Here is a 20,346-nt window from a genome sequence, read left to right on the forward strand (position 1 = left end):
CTGACCACTGCCCATATCTAAGTCCAATTTTCTTTCTTCCTATTCCCCTGAACCTTAACTTAGACTACGTCAAATTAAGCCTTGAGGGATCAAAGTTGCTTGTCTGCCTAAACCCTCTGAAATAACTATATATGTCCTCATTTAAAAACTAGATAATTATATATTATCACATTATTCAGGCCTCATCTATTAACACAGGAGGTGAAAATGTCAATAGAAATTTCAAAAATCTTGGAGCTTTTCTTGCTGCTGCTCCTGGTTCAGCACCTATTTCTAGAATGTTCACTCTACTTTTGCAGCTATAGCCCTTTATGCTAATCTGATAAAGATATGACCCCTCAACCAGAAAAATATAACCAAGTGCACAGAATTCTGTTTATAATTTCTAGGGAATATAAAGATCTCGGGTCAAGAGCCCCTATTATGGGTTATCTGTAAGAAACCTAGTCTATCTTTAGAGTGATTTGATAGCTAAACTTGTGTTTAGAGTTAAGCTGAACTAGTGGTAAGTCAAGTAATATTAAGAGACATGGGAGAATTTTTAGCTTGGACTCAAGACTAAACCCAGTGAAAAAGCCAGTAAACAGACCAAAGACATTTGTAATAACTGAGACTTCTTGCAAATTGGCATATTGAGGATTCATCAATGAAGAATTTTCAGAAATTTAAGGATAATTACCTTAATGGCAAATACACATAAAAACACAAATGAGAATGAAAAGTTAATGAAATGTTTCAATAAATTTTATTATTTCCATAGAACCAAAAGTATGGGGTGCAGATGTGGTGAACATAAAAAGAGTTTTCTAAAACAACTTTTCCTCAAAGGTGAGCCAAAGGTCAAAATAATGTAATTCATGTAGAATGTATATATTTCAAGAAGAGCAGAATTATGTGATGAAGTTGCAATGCACAGAGTCAAGGAAAATAAACGTAGTGCACTGGACCTTGAAAACTTCTAAATTTACTTTTTGTTTAAATTCCAGAAACACTTTAGAGGTAGGATCTTGAAGAGGAGACTCCATCAGTTAGATGAATTTTCAGAATTTTAAAAATTCCATTTAAGAATTGTAGAAAATGGAGAGAAGATGTATTTCGTTGAAGGATATGTATACTTCAGTCATTATACAACACAAGGACAAACTGCAAGTTACCAATTTAAAGAGCCCTAATTTAATGTAATTATTTGTTGAATAATTGCTATTTTGTGGGGGTGCATGGGGCTAGACAAGATAAGAAGAGAGGGCGGTGGCCCCAGTTAAATCGAAATCATGATTTCTGAAATCAAGGAGATTATTGAGAAAAAAATAATATACATAAAGCTGTCAACACAAGGCAGCATTTGAGTATTGGCACAAGAAACAATTTTAAAAATAGAACAAGAAATGTGAAGGAAGAAAGAGATCAATGAGGACATATTTGGCAGGGGCAGGGGGAATTCTTCAGGAAGAGCTGGGAATTAAGTGGATTGGAGTGTAGAGAGGATTGGAAAAGGGGGGGAAGGTGAAGAGTCAGAAAGAAAGGCCCTGTTGTTTTCAGTTTTACTTCATGTTGTATTAAAATAGTTTCCTGCACTTGAAATTGTAGGAGGAAGGAGATATTCTAATCAGTTACCAGTCCCTGAGTAGCACTAGGCATTGAGGAAGTCAACGCTGAACTTCCCAGGTGATAACTTTAAATGGAGATTAGCCAGCCTACCTGCCTCCTTCCCTCAAGGCTTCATGGGGTGATGCATTGCAAAATTAGGGCGTTCTTGACATTTTGTAACAGGTATGATCAATTAATTCAGCGAAAATATTAGCCAACCTGTCTGTTTGGTGTCATGTAGACAGAACACCAGGATGGAGTGGCCAAATCTGTCATTTTTATGAAGCTGTTATTTTGAAGACATGTAATTACAGATCTCAGTTCTTATTGCAGGCTTTGAGGATGTCTGTCTTAATGAGAGTGGGGAGGGAGGTGTGCTGGGGGCGGTGGGGGAAATAATATTCTCCTCAAGGGGAAAGGATTGTCTTCTCCAGTGGAAATTCTTACATGGTAATTTCCAAGGAAGGAGAAATGAAGGAAAAAACAGTTTATTATTTATTTCTGAGAGAAGAGATTTACAAAGTGAGTGGCTTATAGTTTGTATTCCAGAGTACGTTCTGAATTCACCCAATGTCAAACCAATAAATGCCATTGGTTAATGAGATGATTTCTTTGAATTCTTTCAAGTGTGAAAATGCTTGGCTTTTTATATGATTTGGACTTGGTACAAAGACTGTGTACCATTAGTTTGGATTATCTGGTAGTATAAGGTCCCTGCAACCAGGGCTGCCAGGAAAGAGTTTTATATTTGCTTGTACTTTTTAAAAATCTAGTCTACCTTCTGGTAAACATAGAAAATCCTTCTTTAGTGTCATTTTAAATTTATATGCTTATAAACCTACCAAAGGAACCAATTTTATTATTGAGTATGCCATTCTATCCACTCAATCTGTGGAGATTCAGAAATACCCTATTGGTCAGTTGGACCCTGCATAATAACCCTAGTAACCAGTCTCTGAAAAGTTGGAGAGATTTTAATGGCAACAGCCTTGGGAATTTATTTGTACTTTCTATTTTTTTTGTGCCTCTTCTCTTAGCAACACACTTTCAGATTTGGCTTCTTAAGTTCAAAAATACCATTTTGATTGGGGATAAGCAAATAAGGAAGTAACACAAATAAGCACTTTTATATTTAAACAATAAATAGTCCACTGAAACAATTTCCATTTTTGCTTTTTTTTCCTCCTGAAGAATTGGTTATAGGGGTCTTTGTATGGGAGGCTAAGCTCTGTTGATAATGTAGATTCAGACACAGCCATATAAGAATGAAGGGCCAGAGTCTCTCCAGAACCTACTTGCATTATGGGAAGCCACTCACCAAAGTAGCTTTGAGGGGGCCTAAGGGCTATGGGTTATGATTAGAATAAAGCAAAGAAGTAGAGAGGTGATCTTGAGAAACTATATGTCATCAGATTGACTTCCCACTTAGGACAGGCCCTTTGGACCCACACCAGGATTCTAGGGTAAGAAAGGCTTTTTAGAGGGTGAGTAAAGAGAAAAGAAAACACGTGAAATCTCCAAAAGTTACCACAGCAGAGAGAAGCACTTCCTTATGCTCTGTGGACAGAATGAAGCAGACCTGAAAGATGGCGTCTCTGCTACCATGATCCTCACCACTCATGAGGGACCAGCTGCACACTGGAATTCAGAATAGAGCATGGAAGGTGAGGGGCTTAGCAGTGCAGTCAGTGCCAGCTGCAGAAGGCTGAGTCCAACAGCCTATTTCTGGATTTCAGCCACAGACAGGAGGCAACCACCAAAGACCCAGGTGATTTTTATGGGGAGGAGAAACCCCAACATGGTGGCCAGGGGGCACCTTATGTGACACCATAGTAACCCCCAAATCTCTGTCCAATTCAGGAAGGTCTTAAGAACTTGACAATCTCTCAGTTCTCTAGTGGCAGACTGAGCCAGAGATCCTGTTATTGTTACCACAGGAAAACCTGAGACACTCATATTTTCAGTCCAGGCCAGGATTCTTGGGGGAAAAAATGTTTCTCATGTCTCTAATTTCCACAGAATAATAAACCGTTTTGGTTTTGCTCAGTTCTCCTAGGCATGAGACTCCCCAGGGTTCAAATTCTCTAGGCATCTGGCTTTGGTCAGGTTATTTAAGCTTTCTGCATCTCAGTTTTTTTCATCCATAGAGCATGGATGAAGTAACTACTTTGTCCATAATGCAGATTAAATGAGATGTGTGTACAGTGCTTCCATCATGTAGTTGGTGGAACTGATGTCTCATTTTATACATGTTGCACTGGCTGTCAAATTGGATCCCTTGGTTTGACCAGCATCTCTGTGTAGATGACTTCTGTTGACATCTCCTAGTCCAAACCCAATCCTGAGTTCTAAGCTCATCTACCCAGCCATCTACATAGCCATCCAAGAGGTGGCAGCATGAGAGAAGGGTTAGGATTGCCTGAGTGCTTCCACCTCCAGTGTCATGTGCTACTGTGTAAGTTACTCTCTGTGTCTCTGCTTCCTATTCATTAGTTGGATTAACACAATAATACTTACCTCTGATATGTTAAGAAGATTAATGAGTTAATATATATAAAATGCTTAAAACATGCTTGGTCCATAGTAAGTAAAGTAAGTCCTCACTTAACATCGTCCACAGGTTCTATGACTTTAAGTGAAATGGTACAACAACACTAATTTTACCACAGGCTAATTGATATAAATAAGAGTTAAATTCCTAGGGCATCTCATCGACGTTATAATGAAACAACAGTGAATGAAAGGATGTTATTCAAGGATCTACTGCACTCAGTACATTTTAGATCTGTTTATCACCATTGAAATTCTAGTAGGCATCTCATTTTTAAAACATTGAAACAGAATTCTGGAAATCCTGCCATGCCCAATCTCTCTCATTCATTCATTCATTCGTTCAGTCAGTCAACAAATATTTATAGAGCACTGCTCGATGCCAGACTGGGCATATGGAAGTTAAGAAGACAGGTTTTCTGTCCTTACAAAGCTGACATTCTAGGGCAGAAGCACACAGTAAACAAGTGAATGTGTAGTAGAATCTCGGTCTTCCCCATTTCCTCAATAGCACCGCCAGCTAGGGTCTGCCACATGGCTCATTTCACACACAGCCTTTTCCCTTACGCTGCAGACACACTGTTCCTTGAGTCTTTCCTCTGTTCCTCAAATGCCCTGGGCATGTTCCAGACTGAACAGATTGCTCTTTTTGCCAGGGGAGCTCTTTCCCATTTTCTCATGGCTGGTTCTATATTGGCATCCAGGGCAAACTCCCAGTACCATTCATTAAGAAGGCCTTGTCTGGCCTGTCTAATGTTGCCCAGCACCCACCTCGGCGACTCACTGTTTATTTGCTGAGTATCCTATTTATTCTCTTTCTCACACCTGCTCACTCTGAAATCATTTATATTTTGCTTCTTTATTGTCTCCTTGCCATGAGAACGAAAGCTTCCTGAGGTCAGGGATCTTGTCTGCTTCATGTATCACTGTATCCCCCAACCCTGCACAGTGCTCGTTCTTGGCAAACACACAGCAATAGTTACACATACATGAATAAATGGTTCCCTGCAAGTGAAGCCTAGTCAGTATGTTCACTTAGTCCAGGTCCCATCTTAAAAGAGGGCCTCAAATTTAGACTTTACATGGTATAACATAAGCACTCATTGTGTGTGTCGAACGATTCTTGGTACGTTGAAGGACAGTTTTGAAATATTGCAAATTGTATAGTTTTGTTTGGGTATTTCCTCATTTTTAAATACAAGTGACCTCTAACCTTGCTTAATCTCTGAGAGGACCTGCTAGCTACATTGGTTATCTTCTTAAGTATTTGTGAACTCGCATTCTTCTCGAACTGCTGCAAACCTTAGCTCTGCTGCCTATTTTTTTGAGGAGGCAGAAATGTACCCCTGGTTAGTGGTTATTCCTGAACCATGTGTCCGTATAATTATATAAACCAGATATCACACATTTAGGTTCAAATAATGAGATTTGGTTCAACACACATGTTTAAATTTTTTTATTTGTCTGTAGTATTTTATTATATTTTAGTTATCCAATCATTTATTAAATCTCCTGAATATTTTGCTCTGTGATAGATATGCTCCTTGTTAGAAAGGTAAATGAGTTTAAAATTCAGTAGGAGAGATATGTGTGAGAAACACATTATAAAATAGCATGGTCGTCACAAATAGATAAATGAATATAATTATAAATAAACACAGAGGGTAACCAAATTTCTGCCTGTAGTGCCAGGGAAAGCTCCATTAGGGAGGTATAATTTGAACTGAGTCTTTAGCAGGAGTTTTCCCAGCAAAGAAGGGTGTGAGAAGGGTATGGATGGTAGTCATGAGGTATGACTTGTGGAAGAAACCAACAAGTCTGAGGAATGTGGCAGAGACGCAGCACATGATGCTGAGTGGAAATAGATGCCTGGAGAATGCCAGACGGGAGCTGAGGTCAAGGTCTTTGTTGCACAGAGTTTACATTTTGTATTCTGGAAAGCCAACAGAATATTACAAACATAGGAGTTATCTGATCAATTATTTTTTGAAAGATTTTTTTTTTTTTTTTACGATGATATGATAAAGGGATTGAACTATGCATGTTTGGAAGTCAGAAAAAAAACTATTGTCAGTGAATCTTGATTGAAACTCTTTTAATAATAGTTCAGGGGGAAAATACCAGGGTCATACAGTGTTAGAGTGAGTAGAATAGAGTGCCAAACATTAAGAACTCACAGGAGAATGGATACAAGTTGGTTGTTATCTATAAGTTAGAGGTTGCAAGTTTGGAAGGGTAGGTGACAATGAAGTTATTAACATCCAGAATAGAGAAAACAGAGTATGACTTAAGATACATGTAAGTACCACTTCATAGTGCAATCAGTTAGACACAAGATCTAGAAAGCAGAAGAGAGTAGGGGAAGTGATTTGTTATTCATGTAAATGGTATCCATAGCCTGGGGATGTGCTTCAGAAAAAGGAAAAAAGAAGGCAAATATAAATGGAGCAGGGCTAGGCTGGGCAGTGGAGGAGGAGCCATGTTCAAACTGTGTCATGATAAGCCCACGTTTTGCAGAAGTGAAAACTCTAAGTGCAGGGGGTCAGGGGGTGGGGATAAAGAAGCATACAGATGCAATGGAAGCACTAAGTAACCACCACCAGAGAAAGACTGAAGTGGACATAGCTAGAAAGGAACATGCAGAGAATAATAGAATCGTAGCCCTGGTGGATAAGTATAACGGAAATCCAGGGAGATGTATAAACTTCGAATTTTAATTTTTAGGGTCATTGAGAATGGTCTCTTTATAATCTTTGTCTTTTCTGTTGTCTAACAATTTTATTTTCTCTAGGCTTCCTTTCCTAGGTATCTTTATAATACTCTCACCCTCTCCCTAGTATTTAATAAATTAAATAGGTCATGGTTCCTTTCAATTAAAAGAGAATAGTCTGGCTGGTGAACACACAATGTGATATATAGATGATGTATTACAGAATTGTACACTTGAAACCTATGTAACTTTACTAACCATTGTCACTCCAATAAATTTCAATTCAAAAAACAAATAAAAGATAATAGTCTTTAAACTGCTTGTGGTGGAATAAATTGCTGGGAAAAAATCTTTGCATGGATCTTTAGCCATATGAGTTATGATAATTATAACTTTGTATTTATGGATCCAGAAATTCCAAAGGAAATAATCAGAGATGTGAAATAGATTTGCATACTCGGATAGATGTTCATCAGTGTTGTTTTCATTAGCAAAATCTGAAAAACAACTCTATAACAATAGGATTAAATAATTTGACATGCATGTACAACGTGTGAAGGGAGTTTATGTAGTGATATAAAAGATATGGTATTAAGCAAAAGAAAAATGTTTCAAAACTGTAAGTATTGTATGATTCAATTAAAAATATTTATCTATCTCTAGAAGCAGGCTGGCAGGATATAAATCAAAATGTAAAACACATGGGTTAACCTCTGAAGTTGGAATATTTTCCTTATTTATATGTTCTAAAATAATGAGTAGGAATCAAGTTTTTAATGAGAGAAAAAAGCAGTAAAATCATAAAGTAAAATGAATAAAGGAGAAAGTAGAGAAATTGATAGAGTGGCTTAGAAAACACAAGAGGGGAGAGGATCTAGGTCACCTGATGAAAAATTATATTTCAGGTGTAGAGAAGAAATGCTTCCATTGTATCCTTCGTTTAAAACCAATCTGCATTCTCTCTCTCTCTCTCTCTCTCTCTCTCTCTCTCTCTCTCTCTCTCTCTCTCTCTCTCTTTTCAGTTTCTCTGTCTTTTCCAAAGAGCTATAAATTCCCAGGGTGTAGAAGTATTTTGTATTTATAGTGCTCAGAACAGCGCAGAAAATCAACAGGTATTTATTGGAAAAATGAATAACGAGAGGTTGCTCTAGGAGAAGTGAAGTGGTACTTTCTTTCCTGACAAGAGGGTAAGAGAAAAGGTTTCACCCTGAATTTCTTTATTCGAAGAGAAGGGATGGAAAGTGAGGGTGGATTTCAGTGGGGTCCCGACACTCCTGTGAGTGGGAGGAAAGGTCACCTGCTGAGAATGAGGGGACCCTGGTGGGAGGGAGACCGCAATGATGATGACAAATGTGCAGGGCAATCACAGAGGGTGGAGGCCAAGGATATCAGTGACTTCCAGAGACGGAAAGAAATCCTACTCAGGAAGGTGGGTCTGTGTGACAGAGCGTGGTGCAATTTTGCCTTTGCCCTGACAAGAATATACCTGCACAGCTTGTATATTCTAGGGAGGCCTGTGCTACTATTACACAGTCTGTCCCAAGATGGAAAAATCCTGAACAATGTAAAGTGGCTAAGGGGGATGTATCTTAATGGAGTAATTGTTTCCTGTCACTCATTTTCATGTCTGCTTACTCTCTTGGTAAATTTCCCCTTTTGCACAGTTACGTTCTTCCCTTTCCTACCATTGGTATACACCTTTGTATGTTCAGTTACTTGGAATTTAGAGCCCTGTGAGTACACCCTCCTTTTTCAAAATATGATCACGTTAATTGTGACAATTGATTTGTTTGTGAATGTGGCTGTATTGGTTCCCTAGGGCTTCTGTAACAAAGTGCCACAAACTGGGTGACTTAAAACAACTGATTTTTATTGCCTCATAATCTGGAGGCTAAAAGTATGAAATCAAGGTATCAGCAGGACCATGGTTTCTTAAGCTCTGGATCGAATACTTCCTTGCCTCTTTCCAGCTTCTGGGGCTTTGCTGGTGATCTTTGGTATTTCTTGATTTATAGAAGCATCACCCCAATCTCAGCCTTCATCTTCACATGGCGTTCTCCTTGTGTGCATGTCTGTCTCTGGGTCCAAATTTCCTCTTCGCATAAGGACACCAGCCATGTTGGGTTAGCCCCCACTCTGATGACCACATTTTAACTTGACTGCCTCTATAAAACCCCTCTCTCCAAATCAAGTCACATTCCGAGGTACCGGGGTTTAGGACTCCAATACATCATTTTTGTGGGGACATAATCCAATCCACAACACTGGCATCAAGACCCATGAGTTGGCCCAAGTATAGTGGAGTTCCTCCTTGTCTTCATGCACAGGCTCTAAGGACCTAGCAGAACCCTCACCCTCTAACCTTAAGGGTGATATCCCAGGCACGAAAACCTTGAACTGTCCCCTGTTGTTGCTGGTCAGGAGGTTCACAGTCACTTGGTTGGCGTCATGAATCCTGCCACCACAACACTGCTGCATTTGTCTGAAATGAATCTTTAGTGCATGATTTGTCAGAGCACCAAAAGGCAAGAGCTGGAACCTTACAGCTCATGTAACAGGTTGTTGTCTGCTTTGTTTGCCACCAAATGCCTGCAAGCATGGCTGAGTTTTGCTGAATCATAATTCATTATGAATGACCTTCATAATGAAGGTGACCCCAAGACCTGATTTGTCTGCAGTCTTGGTTTATGCCTGTTGTCCAGGCATGATTGCTAAAAGCTCTCCATGTCTAGTCCCTGAAGGGACCTGGTTTGGTAGCAAGGTTGGGAAGGCATCTCTAACCCCCTTCTATCTCTAAACCATTAGCAGAACATAATGTTTGTGGATTATCCAGTTGTCTTAGGTGGGGTTATAATAGGGTACCGGGAGAATTCTGGCAGATAGAACCCCAAAAGCAAGCGTACTGGCTCTGCAGCACAACTATCCTGTTTCCATGTTAGCTATGTAGTGAGAGGAGTTTCCAGTCTTAAAGGAAAACTCATGTTGAACAATGAGCAACTGAATTTTCAACGCTGCCTTAAAGGCTAGAGTATCTTTTTCCAAGTTTCAGAGCTTAGCAGCCTCAGTCCCCTCTTGCTGGAGACTCCTCATGGTGGGCTCCTCATGATGACCGATACCAGATAGATGTCATGTCTCTAGGCTTCAAACCAGATTCAGTACAATATAGAAAATGTTTGATGGTTGAATATTTGGTGATGCTGTTTATGTCCATTACAGCAGCCTTAAGAGAAAATAATTACTTGAATCATCCTAAGTAGATTCTGTACAATGGTATTGAATCCAAATGGAAAGACTCAGGTATCTTTGGCCTACTTTCAGATTGCCCCAAACAAGTGTCATTTTAACCCAATGACTTATGAGGAAAGGAAGATGAAGATGCTCTCAGTCACCCTGCCCCTTAACATATATTTTCACTAGGTTTATCCTAACTTCATCATAATACACAGTTACATAGTCTTTAACATTCCATGAAGTATACAACTATTCCATTTATTTTTCTGCTATGGAAATGTCAACATCATTTAGGTTGCTGACTGACATGCAGTAGACATCAAGTATATGCCAGATTGAATTTAAGCCTGAGCTTCTCTGATTAACATTGAGGTTAAATGCTGGTATCTCTCAGTCGATTAACTAACCAACACTTGGTATGCATTGACCGTTGGGCTAATATAGGTTGCCTACTATTAGGCAGGTTAAAGATTACCTCATGTATTTCCTATGAACTGTCTTTTGGTATTTATATAAAATCTTCATGTGGATAACCTCTGAGATGTCCAGAGGCCTAGAATTATCTACCTACTGCTGCATAACAAATGACCACGCATTTAGCATTTAAAACAACACACATTTATTTTCTCACAGCTTCCAGGGGTCTGAAGTATGGACAAAGCTACTTGGGTCTCCATCTCCAGTTCTCATCAGGGTGAAAATCAAAGTGCCAGTTGAGCTTGTGATCTCATCTGAGGCCAGATCAAGGTCCTCATGCAAGTGCACTGGTTGGCAGAATGTGATTCTCTGTGGTTGTGGGACTGTGGTCCTCAGCTCCTGCCTGCCATTCTCTGCCACCTGTCCTTTCCACACGGGGGCAGTTTCCTTCTTCAAGGCCAGTAAGAGACTGTTAGCTGCTACTTTGAGTCTCTCTGACTTCCTCTGTCTCAGATGACTGTCCTCTCTTTTAAAGTGCTTACCTGACTAGGTCAGACACATTCAAAATAATCTCCATTTTGATTAATTTAAAGTCAACAGATTAGGGATCTTAATGATGTCTGCAAATCTCTTCTCTTTTACCATAAAACAGAATCTAGTGTCATTAAGGTGATATTTCATCATATTCACAGGTCTTGTTCATGGTCAAAGGGATCGGATTATATACAGTGTATACTCAAGGGGGCAGAAATCTTGGAGCCATCTTACAAGAAGGATGACATCCCATGTTCCTTTTAAGAGAGGCAAAACTATTGTACTCATCTGTAAAATGTACTTTATAACACCTTAACTCATGTGAGTGTTGTGACGATTAGGTGACATAAAGCATGCACTTATCAAAACAACTAACAACATAATCATGCTAAGATTTATTAAAAACAACAACAACAAAACCCAAAACACTGAACCTTCTGAGGGACTTAGTGTTGCTTCATGTTCCTGCTGCACCAACACTTAATGTATTTCAAGGTCATCATGGTGTTCTCTTCCCACTCTTCTTCCCAGGACTGCCCAGGTAGATGGTTACTTATATGGTGGATGAAAAGGTGCCACAGCATTCCCGCAGCCCACCGATAGCATTCCAGCCAGCATTGTTGTGGGTAAAATTCAAGCATTTAAGTTTTGCAGATGGAGTGGGGCCTCCAGAAATCATATTCCAAATATTTAACAACCAGTGAAGCACAAGAAATTTCTGACATAAAACAGGGAGGTCTGATATCTGGAGCTGGACCTAAAGACTCTTGAGAGGCCAGACATTCTTCAGTTACTGGAGGTGAAAGTGTTCCATGATCTAAGCGTGAGGTCTAGGGCTTATGAGCAGTTGCTATTTACCAATAAGTATGGAGATGTTTGAATGTTTTATCAATTGTTAGGCAACAGGAGCATACTAGCTGTAGGCTGGCCCTGTTTGTAGTTTAAGAATATTTACCTCCCAGGAGAATTCCTAGGAGAGGTTGTCTCTTAAGCCATTGTCAGCAAGTGCTAGAGATTAAACTATCAGATCTTGGGGGAAAGGCTGTTTTATACAAATGCATTGATATGGTCCAGGTCTTAATGGTGAGGCGGGAGGAAAGCCTTTCAGAGAATCAAAAGGGGTTGTTCCAGAGTCCAGCTAGCTCTCATCCCCTGTGCCTTGTTCTTTTTCCAGGAATACGTCTACCGTCTGTTCTGTGCATCAGTTACACTGCCATAGAGCCCTGGTACTGCTGTTGCATGCACAAAACCATGGGAAAATGGCTTTATTAATTAGCATACCTGCCCAATGGAACTATTTGCTTCCATTCATAATTCATTGACACCCTTGCTAAATAAATATTAGGGTATTCACTCATTCCAAGCAATTATCTAAAAGAAGGTACTTCCATCACAAGAGTTCATAAACTAGGAGACTGGAGTATAAAAAATTCTAATTAAAGGAAGCCTACTTTTAATAGCATAAGCCCCCATTCTCATTCATATGCATTAAATACTTACCAGCACTGGAAATGAGATGCCAACTGAGATGATACATTAGAATATAGCCACAAGCCCTCTCTCTTAGAGGGCAGGTAGTACAGTGGAACATTCGAAAGCTTTACTCACCCTTCCGACAATGAACAGTAGAAGCTATGAGCGTCCACACTGAGACATGTTCATGCTCCTGTTCACACCAGGATCCGGGTAGAACAAGCCCAGAGCCCAGCAATAGTGCCTGTGGGACTCACCCTCTTGCCAGTGTTACAGATGAATTGAAGGAGGCCGTGACCCGCTCACATGGACATCCAGCAGACACACTGGCCTGCTTTCAACGTTCAGTGAAAGCCAGGCCAGGTTGGAAATCAGGACCCACATGTACTCCAGGATATCAGAGATCAGAGGGTCTCCACAGGAAATTGCCTCATTTCAGCTTTTAAAGCCTTGAAGGAAAACTTAACACCAGCACGTCCCTCTTCCATCTTTCTGTTTTTGAATGGCAAATCATTAGGGTTTTCTCTAGAGTCTGTGTCAGCCCCTAATTAAATAAATTATTCATGGAAACAAGCAGTTTCTTGCTGCACTTACCTTCCCGTGATTACAGCAGCCTTCTCAGTGCGGTTGGTGCCTTTTCTGGTATTGTAACAAAATCCTCTTGTTGACTCTGATGTAGACTTGGGCAACCATTCAAATGAGTTCTTTCTTTTGCCCAATCTCTTTCCCAGCTTTTACCCCTATAAGAAATAGCCTCCTTATCCTCAAAAATATTATTGATACTGGTACTGAGTGATGCATGAATATTTATGCCACAGTCAGTACTGGAAATTGTTTTAAAAAAACTTCGCTTCTCACATAAATGTTGTCACTTCTGGCTCCACCCTTTGTTTGTTGATTGACACAACTCACATAATTAACTCCCGATGTCCTACAGGGCTGTGATGCCCTATTGCCTTCCATTTTATCTATTGCCTCACATTTTACCAAACATTGATGGTAATGGGGAAAATGAGAAATTAAGCATTCCATTTTCTTAAAAGTACAATAAAATATCAGTGCAGAATTTTATTTTTAAGATTTCACAGAATCATAAAACTAAAATCAAGTTAGCTTCTATTTTCTAAGCTGAGTCCAAAATCTTTTTGAGCATTTTGGAGCCAAATCTTTGAGTGCCATGGGATGATTATTACTTTAGAAGTTTGTAAAAATAAATATTGATAATCACTATTTTAAAAGGCAGAACCATTCTAGTGAAATTGTGTAAAGGGTTTTCAAAATAGAAGTTGACATGTAAGTACCAGGTAACTATCATTAGCAGTCTCCTATTGGCTCCATATTTGATGGTCTTTTTCTTTTTGTTTCCCCATCTTGAACAGTGAAATAAGATTATCTATCTGCCACCTGTTTATAATGATTAATGAAAAAATACTTGCTTGGAATTTGGAATTTTTTTGGCATAAGTTTCATTCTAACTGTTGAGCAGTCTTATGTATTTTACTTGTTTAAAAGAATGTAGAATTGAAACTATCACTTCTTGGAATTTTTCAACAATCACACCCTACAGTATATTGTCAGTCACAATTAGTATTAGTTTAGAAATTATTATTAAATCTTTTCTGATGTACTGCAGTGTAGAACAGCAGTGTTGCATGTCTATGTGACAAACCAGCAATTCTCCGTTGTAAACATGAAGTATTTATACAATTACTCTTCATTCTGAGAGCAGCTATCATATCCTCAGAAGGTTTTCTTCTATAAAAAATAGCAAATCAAGCCTGTGTGAAGGTCTATGTCAGTTATCAGAATTTCAAATGGCATCTTCCAAAGAAAGAAATGTGATATTCATAGTATGAATTTTTTTCAGAAATGTATATTTTTGAGAAAACTTGTCTTTTAGATTTCGAAAGGTGGCTTATTGCTTTGTGGTGAGTCATTACAAAGTGTCAATTGCCTGCAAAGTATGATTCAAAGCAATGCAAGCAAAATAAAATAATTATAATGATAACATCTTGAACTTATATAATATTTATTCTGAGTATAAATATATGACTACATTGAGTCATATAATCTCATTTAGTTGTAAAACCTCTGAAAGTTAGTGGGTTGTTGTGTTCCAAAAGGCAGTAATACAGAGAAATGTCATGTAATTCACAAGTTGGCAGTAAGTTGAAGGTAGATTGACACTTCTTATCTCTTGTAAAATCATTTTCCATCAATAATTGTTTATAAAATATTGGTTTGGAAAAAAGTCACAGGTTTCTATGAAGTTGCCTTCCTTCTTTCTCTTCTTTCTTCCCTTCATTTTTTTCCTGTCTTCCACAAACATTCATCACAGTCATTTATTTCTTTAACAAGTATTTGTTGAGTTCCTACTGCATGTTGTACACTATACTAGGTGCTGAGGATATGGCAATAAGTCAAAGAAGAGAAATGCCTACATCATTGAGTTGGTATTGTAGTGGGTGTAGTTAGAAGAAAGAATTCTTTCCTCTTGCATATATGCAAATATGTAAACATACATATATGTATATATGTATATGTGTATGTGTATATATGTTTAGAGTATATTAGATGTTAACTATTGAAAAAATAATAAGCAGGAAAGAGGCTAGGCGGGTCAAAGGTGGGAATAATTAATAGTGTTATAACTTTAAAATGGGATATTCGTGAATGGACTCACTAAGACAATGTAGCCAGGCACTGAGCTAAGCATAGCGATAAAGACAGAAAGTTACACAGCTCTTCATTGTGGAGGAGGACGTGATGCCATGTGGAAGACATGCAAGAGGAAATGATTGGTGCACTAATAGATGCATGTGCCAGACTATGGATTCACTCTCTGAAAACCATTTCAACCCTTTCTTTCCTTTTTACCTTCCTCTCCTGGAATGTCTGGGAAGGTAAAATCCTCAATATTTCAGCCTTCCTTGCAGGCTGGGTTAGTCACATGGCCCAGTTCTGGCTAGCAAGAGGCAAGCGAAAGTTCCTGGAGAAGACATCCCTTTCTGAAGAAGAGAGCAAGTCTTGCAGGAGAATATCCATCACCTTTTCCCCTCCTGCTCCCTGGAGTGTTGATGTAATGCCTGGAAGTTTCACAGGCCAACTTATGATCCTAAATATGAAAACTGAGACACTGGGAGAAGGAAGAGGAAAAATGCTGTGTCATGATGACACCATGTATATGTACTTGCCCTGGACCAAAGATTCCATACTCCTTTGATGGGAGAAAGACAGACTTTTTATTAGTAAAGAATGATGTTGACTTCAAGAGTAGCAAGTTTTATTAACAATGGCCCAAACAAATAGGAATCTGTGCTACTGCAGAAGCCTTAAGAGGGATTGGAGCAGTTCGAGTGGGGTATCAGGAGAAGGTATAGTCTTCCCAGAGAGGGTCATCTGAAGGTTAGGTCCTGAAAATCAGAAGAGACTTTTCTAGGTGGAGGACAAGGGAACATGGCAGGAAATGTTTCCATCATGAAACCGATGTCCCCAATGGCTTTGCTCTGACAGGAGGCACTTCTCCAAAGAAGGTGACCTTTACTGGGGAGCCCAAAGTTCTTTTGTTTATGTAGGTTATAATTATGAATATTTATAATAATAGATTTTAAGATAGAAAAATTGTTAACATATTCACTCACTAGTTCTTTAAAGAGTAACAATAATGAAACACTATATGCAAAGATAAACAACATACATATACGGATGAAAACAACCATATTTTCCAACACATAAAAATATGAGATGCATGACATTGAAGCCATTTTGCAAACCTCTTTAATGTATGGCTTAATAAAAGACAGCTGGATTATCATATCTGCTTTTGTATTCAGTCTATTGTGATCTATTGTCTTGGCTTAAGTATAGGGGGAAAAAGATCTGGTCTCACACAGATATGAGGTTTAAGAAGGGAAGAGTACTACAATAGCTTTTCCAGATAATTCTGGATGTTGTGTGACACTTCAGCAAAACTCAGCAGAAGTGTTCTTGGAAAGGTCAGGTAAAACGGTACTGAGATGGTAGCGTTGCACTCTCCACGTGCTCTTACTATAAAAGCCATTGGTTTAGCTTGTGCTTGGTTGGATATTTTACTGGTGCATAAACATTCATACGTGACATTTTTTTAAAAAATCACGTTTGTTATTATCATCACTGATCTAATCAGAAGACTCTTTAAGTGTTGGAAAACTGTTAAGCTCATAACGGCAAACACCAGGTGCCCAAAGTTCTAAGTTTTGCTCTAAATTCAATGTTTGGCAACGTCGTGGGGACAGAGTCCCAGAGAGCAGTTTCCAGGCTCTCGGCCTCACGTGGAAAGGTGCTGGCTCAGGTAGTGGATGGCCATCGGCTGTGACTGGTTGGCCATCAGTTGTAACCAGTTAGCCATTGGCCACTGATATAACTGCCATGGCTACGCTGGTTGGTTGCTTGGTTCTCAGGCAGAGAAGTGGCCGGCGGATTGCACATCATGTGGATCCTACTTGCTGTGTCTCGCCCGGCTGCCAGCGAGACGGGTGTGGGAAGACCCCCTGTTGGGTACTGGCGGATGTTTGCTCACTGTGTTTCCAATGCAGCCGCCAGTGAGAATATAGTGGTATGACTCCCCTATCTATGGCTTTGTTGGTGTTCCTTTTTGGCCTCACCATGTCCTGCATTTTTGTGTGGGAAGCAGGACCAGAGTCCCTGCATGACAAACATATACTGTCAAATTTGTGTGCGTGTGTGTGTGTGTGTGTGTGTGTGTGTGTGTGTGATGATAGACTCACTTAATTCATTTTGGAGAAAATATCTGCTAGATACCAGGTCTAAATTGCAATAGTTTGTCTATCAGTTGTTCTTTCAAGTAACAACATTGTTCCATGGGGAAAAAAAGCTGCGAGTTTAGCTCACAACTCAATATCATTAGTACTTTTCTTTCACAAAACCATCTTATTTTGATTTGCAGCAAAAGTGCTTCATGCATACGTTCCATTTCATCACACAGAATAATGAAAATTACCTACTAACAGTCAGGTTTAATAAAAACTTTTTTATTATGTAATCAAGAACATATTGAAGTAAAATAACCATTTTAAAAAATTAGCATGCCTGTGATGACAAAAAAAAAAAAATATTGACTACTAATACAGTTTGGTGCCACTATCTTGTAAGGAATCAGCAATACCATTCGTGTTTGCTTTTATATCAAGAGGGCAAATGTTAACACAATATAAAAGGCAAATAACATTTTAGTATTTTACAAGAGTAGTTGACCTTGCAGCCTGAAAAGGTCTCAGAGATTCCCAGGGTCCTACAACTATTCTTTGAGAAGTGCTGCTGTAGAACTGTGGTTCTTAAACATTAGTGTGCATCAAAATCGCCTGCAGCACTTGTTGAAATGCAGATTGCTGGGCCTCACCATAAGAATTTCTAACTCAGTAGATCTGCAGTGACCAGAAGAATTTGCATTTCTCACAAGTTCCCAGGTGCTACTGCCGTTGCTGATCTGGAGACCACAATTTGAAAACCACTGCTACAAGAGAGGGTAAATCCAGTTCTTTAATATGCAAGCTATTTCTCATTTGGAAGTTAAGACCCATACCTGTGCAGTTATAAGTATGTTCTACATCCTTGTGCCATCTAGTATTGCATTTTGCACAAAATTGACATTTCCACCAATAATATGGCAATCAAAATAATCTGAGTAGTATTATTGCTGTTGAAATATTTTTTCAGGCTGGCACCTTGGAAGAAGATAGGATATTATAAATGTACCATGGACATGTTATGAGGACACCTGATGCACTTCTAATCAAGGTTCTCATGAGGTAAGATTGCATACGTTGTTTCAAGAACAGTGGAGCTTTTGCTCTCTGTTTCCTGAAATGTTTCTGGAACCAGCAATGAGGCAACTGCGTGGTTATGATCCATAAAAAAATTGCCTTTGTGGACAAGCTATTTTTGTGCAAAGCCCACATCTCTCTCAATGTCCTTAGCTTCCAGTGAAAATGAATGAAGTTGTGATCTTATTTTGCCCGTCAAGGAAACCACACTGAAACAAAGAAGGGCTGCTAATCAGTTTCAGAACTGGTCTTCAAGGTTACTGTGTCTAAGTAACTTTAAGGTCACTTCAAGTTAAAAAAAAAAAAAAAAAAACAAGTTTGATGGATGAGGAATGGTAAGGTAGACAAGCTCTCATTTCAAATATCAAAATAACTCAAAATGTCCACACTTTAATTACTTTTGTCAAACTATATATTTTAGATTCATTGAGTTCAGGAAAGGATGGTTAAATATCACGAAAAATTGAAACTGTATTTATATTTTGGCAATGATGAAGTAACATTGCATTTCTTAGTACTCTGCTTTTAGCTGGTTTTTCAAAATTTATTGGCATGATATCCCAGTCAGCCCCAATGTCAATCAAATTTATTAAATATTTATTTTCTGCTAAGGAAAACAACATGAAAGTGAGATATAGTAATAATCAAATGTGTGAATGAATATTGAAAGAAGCAATTTTTAAGTGTCTAATATTAAATATGTCACTTTTATTTCACTTATAAACAATATTTCTAGATATTTAACATGTTTTCTTTTCTCATAGATACAATTTATATCAGAATAATACAAATATACATTTTTTTTTTTACCCATTGTGGTTAAGTTTTAAGACATTCATTACACATTTTTGAATTACAGAAAGATTTAAATATAAAACTTAGTATGCCATCAAAGAAAAAGGAGGATGTAATCCTGGTAAGCGAAGAGGCTAAATCACACATTTTGCTGTAGTGGGTGAATAATTCTTAGGGAAGAATGATGTTCAAGGTCTTAGAACCAATGAAGGTTTTATTTATCTAAAATTATCGTCACCAGCATTCATCTCTTATAAGTTTTTTCAGTGTAAATTAATTCTCCAAACCTATAACTTCTAAGGATACTGACAAAAATCAACCTTTTAGACATGTAATCTGAGAACCCAACCCTTTCGCATGATGACGTCACCAAATCTTTAACAACCAGTGAAGTCCTAAAATGACTGTCCTCTTTGTCCTAACTTTACCAGTACTTAAATTTTTGCTGTGAAGCCATTATTACCAACACCTAACGACATCTCTGCACCATATGATTTCTGGAATAAAGTTGAATGTGCCTACTAACCTGGGATTTGAATGTCATTTGTGCCCCTATGCTTCTTAGGGTGGGACTTGCAGTTTTGCCCCATTTCCTAGAAACCTATGTCATTGCAAAGATAGGTAAGTCTTCTCTGTAGTCCCATTGCATGGACGGCTGAGAAAAACGTGCGGCTGGGAAGGTAATCCCATGAAGTGTGACACGGCCAGCTCCCCACTCATGCAGCCTCTGGACAAGTCTCCTGAAGGAGCTCTTTGGTCTCACAGCCCCCATGAGGCGCTGTGCTGTCATCTTTCCTGGGCAGGTCATGGTGATCGGTAACCCTGAGCAGTTTGGCCCCTACAGATCTACAGGATCAATGGCTAAGTATGTTGCTTCCACTACAGTGGCAGAGATAGCTGTTTTGTTGCACTCCAGCAAGCCACTGTTTACAACCCACCAACTGTGCGCTCTTGATGCTTCTTTTGGAGTTAACACAGTGTGAGGTAGGTATTATGTCAGGTTAAGGTAAACTCACTGCTCGTAAATCATGGAGTTGTGGCTTTTAAGACCTAGTAGGAACCTTAGCGATTATCTGAAGGAAGGACAAAGAGGTTTCAACTCCCAGGCCATTTCCAAATGATTGATAACAGCCTCCAGCCCAGTAGTTGATGGTCTATGTTAAGAAAATTCTGAAGCTCTGTCTAGACTCAGTGGTAGAAAATGCCCTGTTAATTCATTGTGTCAGT

General features: G+C 38.9%; 1 long non-coding RNA gene across 1 annotated transcript in view; it reads left to right on the forward strand.

Annotated features, from left to right (window-relative positions):
* Positions 1 to 20,346, forward strand: part of LOC141571021 (uncharacterized) — a 262,558-nt gene that overhangs the window by 197,092 nt on the left and 45,120 nt on the right. Inside the window, exon 2 of the long non-coding RNA XR_012495489.1 lies at positions 18,218 to 18,309. This is a non-coding gene — a long non-coding RNA (uncharacterized LOC141571021). The remainder of the gene's footprint in view (positions 1 to 18,217; positions 18,310 to 20,346) is intronic.

The sequence above is a fragment of the Rhinolophus sinicus genome, linkage group LG04, assembly GCF_036562045.2.
Source record: "Rhinolophus sinicus isolate RSC01 linkage group LG04, ASM3656204v1, whole genome shotgun sequence".
Classification (NCBI taxonomy): Eukaryota; Metazoa; Chordata; class Mammalia; order Chiroptera; family Rhinolophidae; genus Rhinolophus; species Rhinolophus sinicus.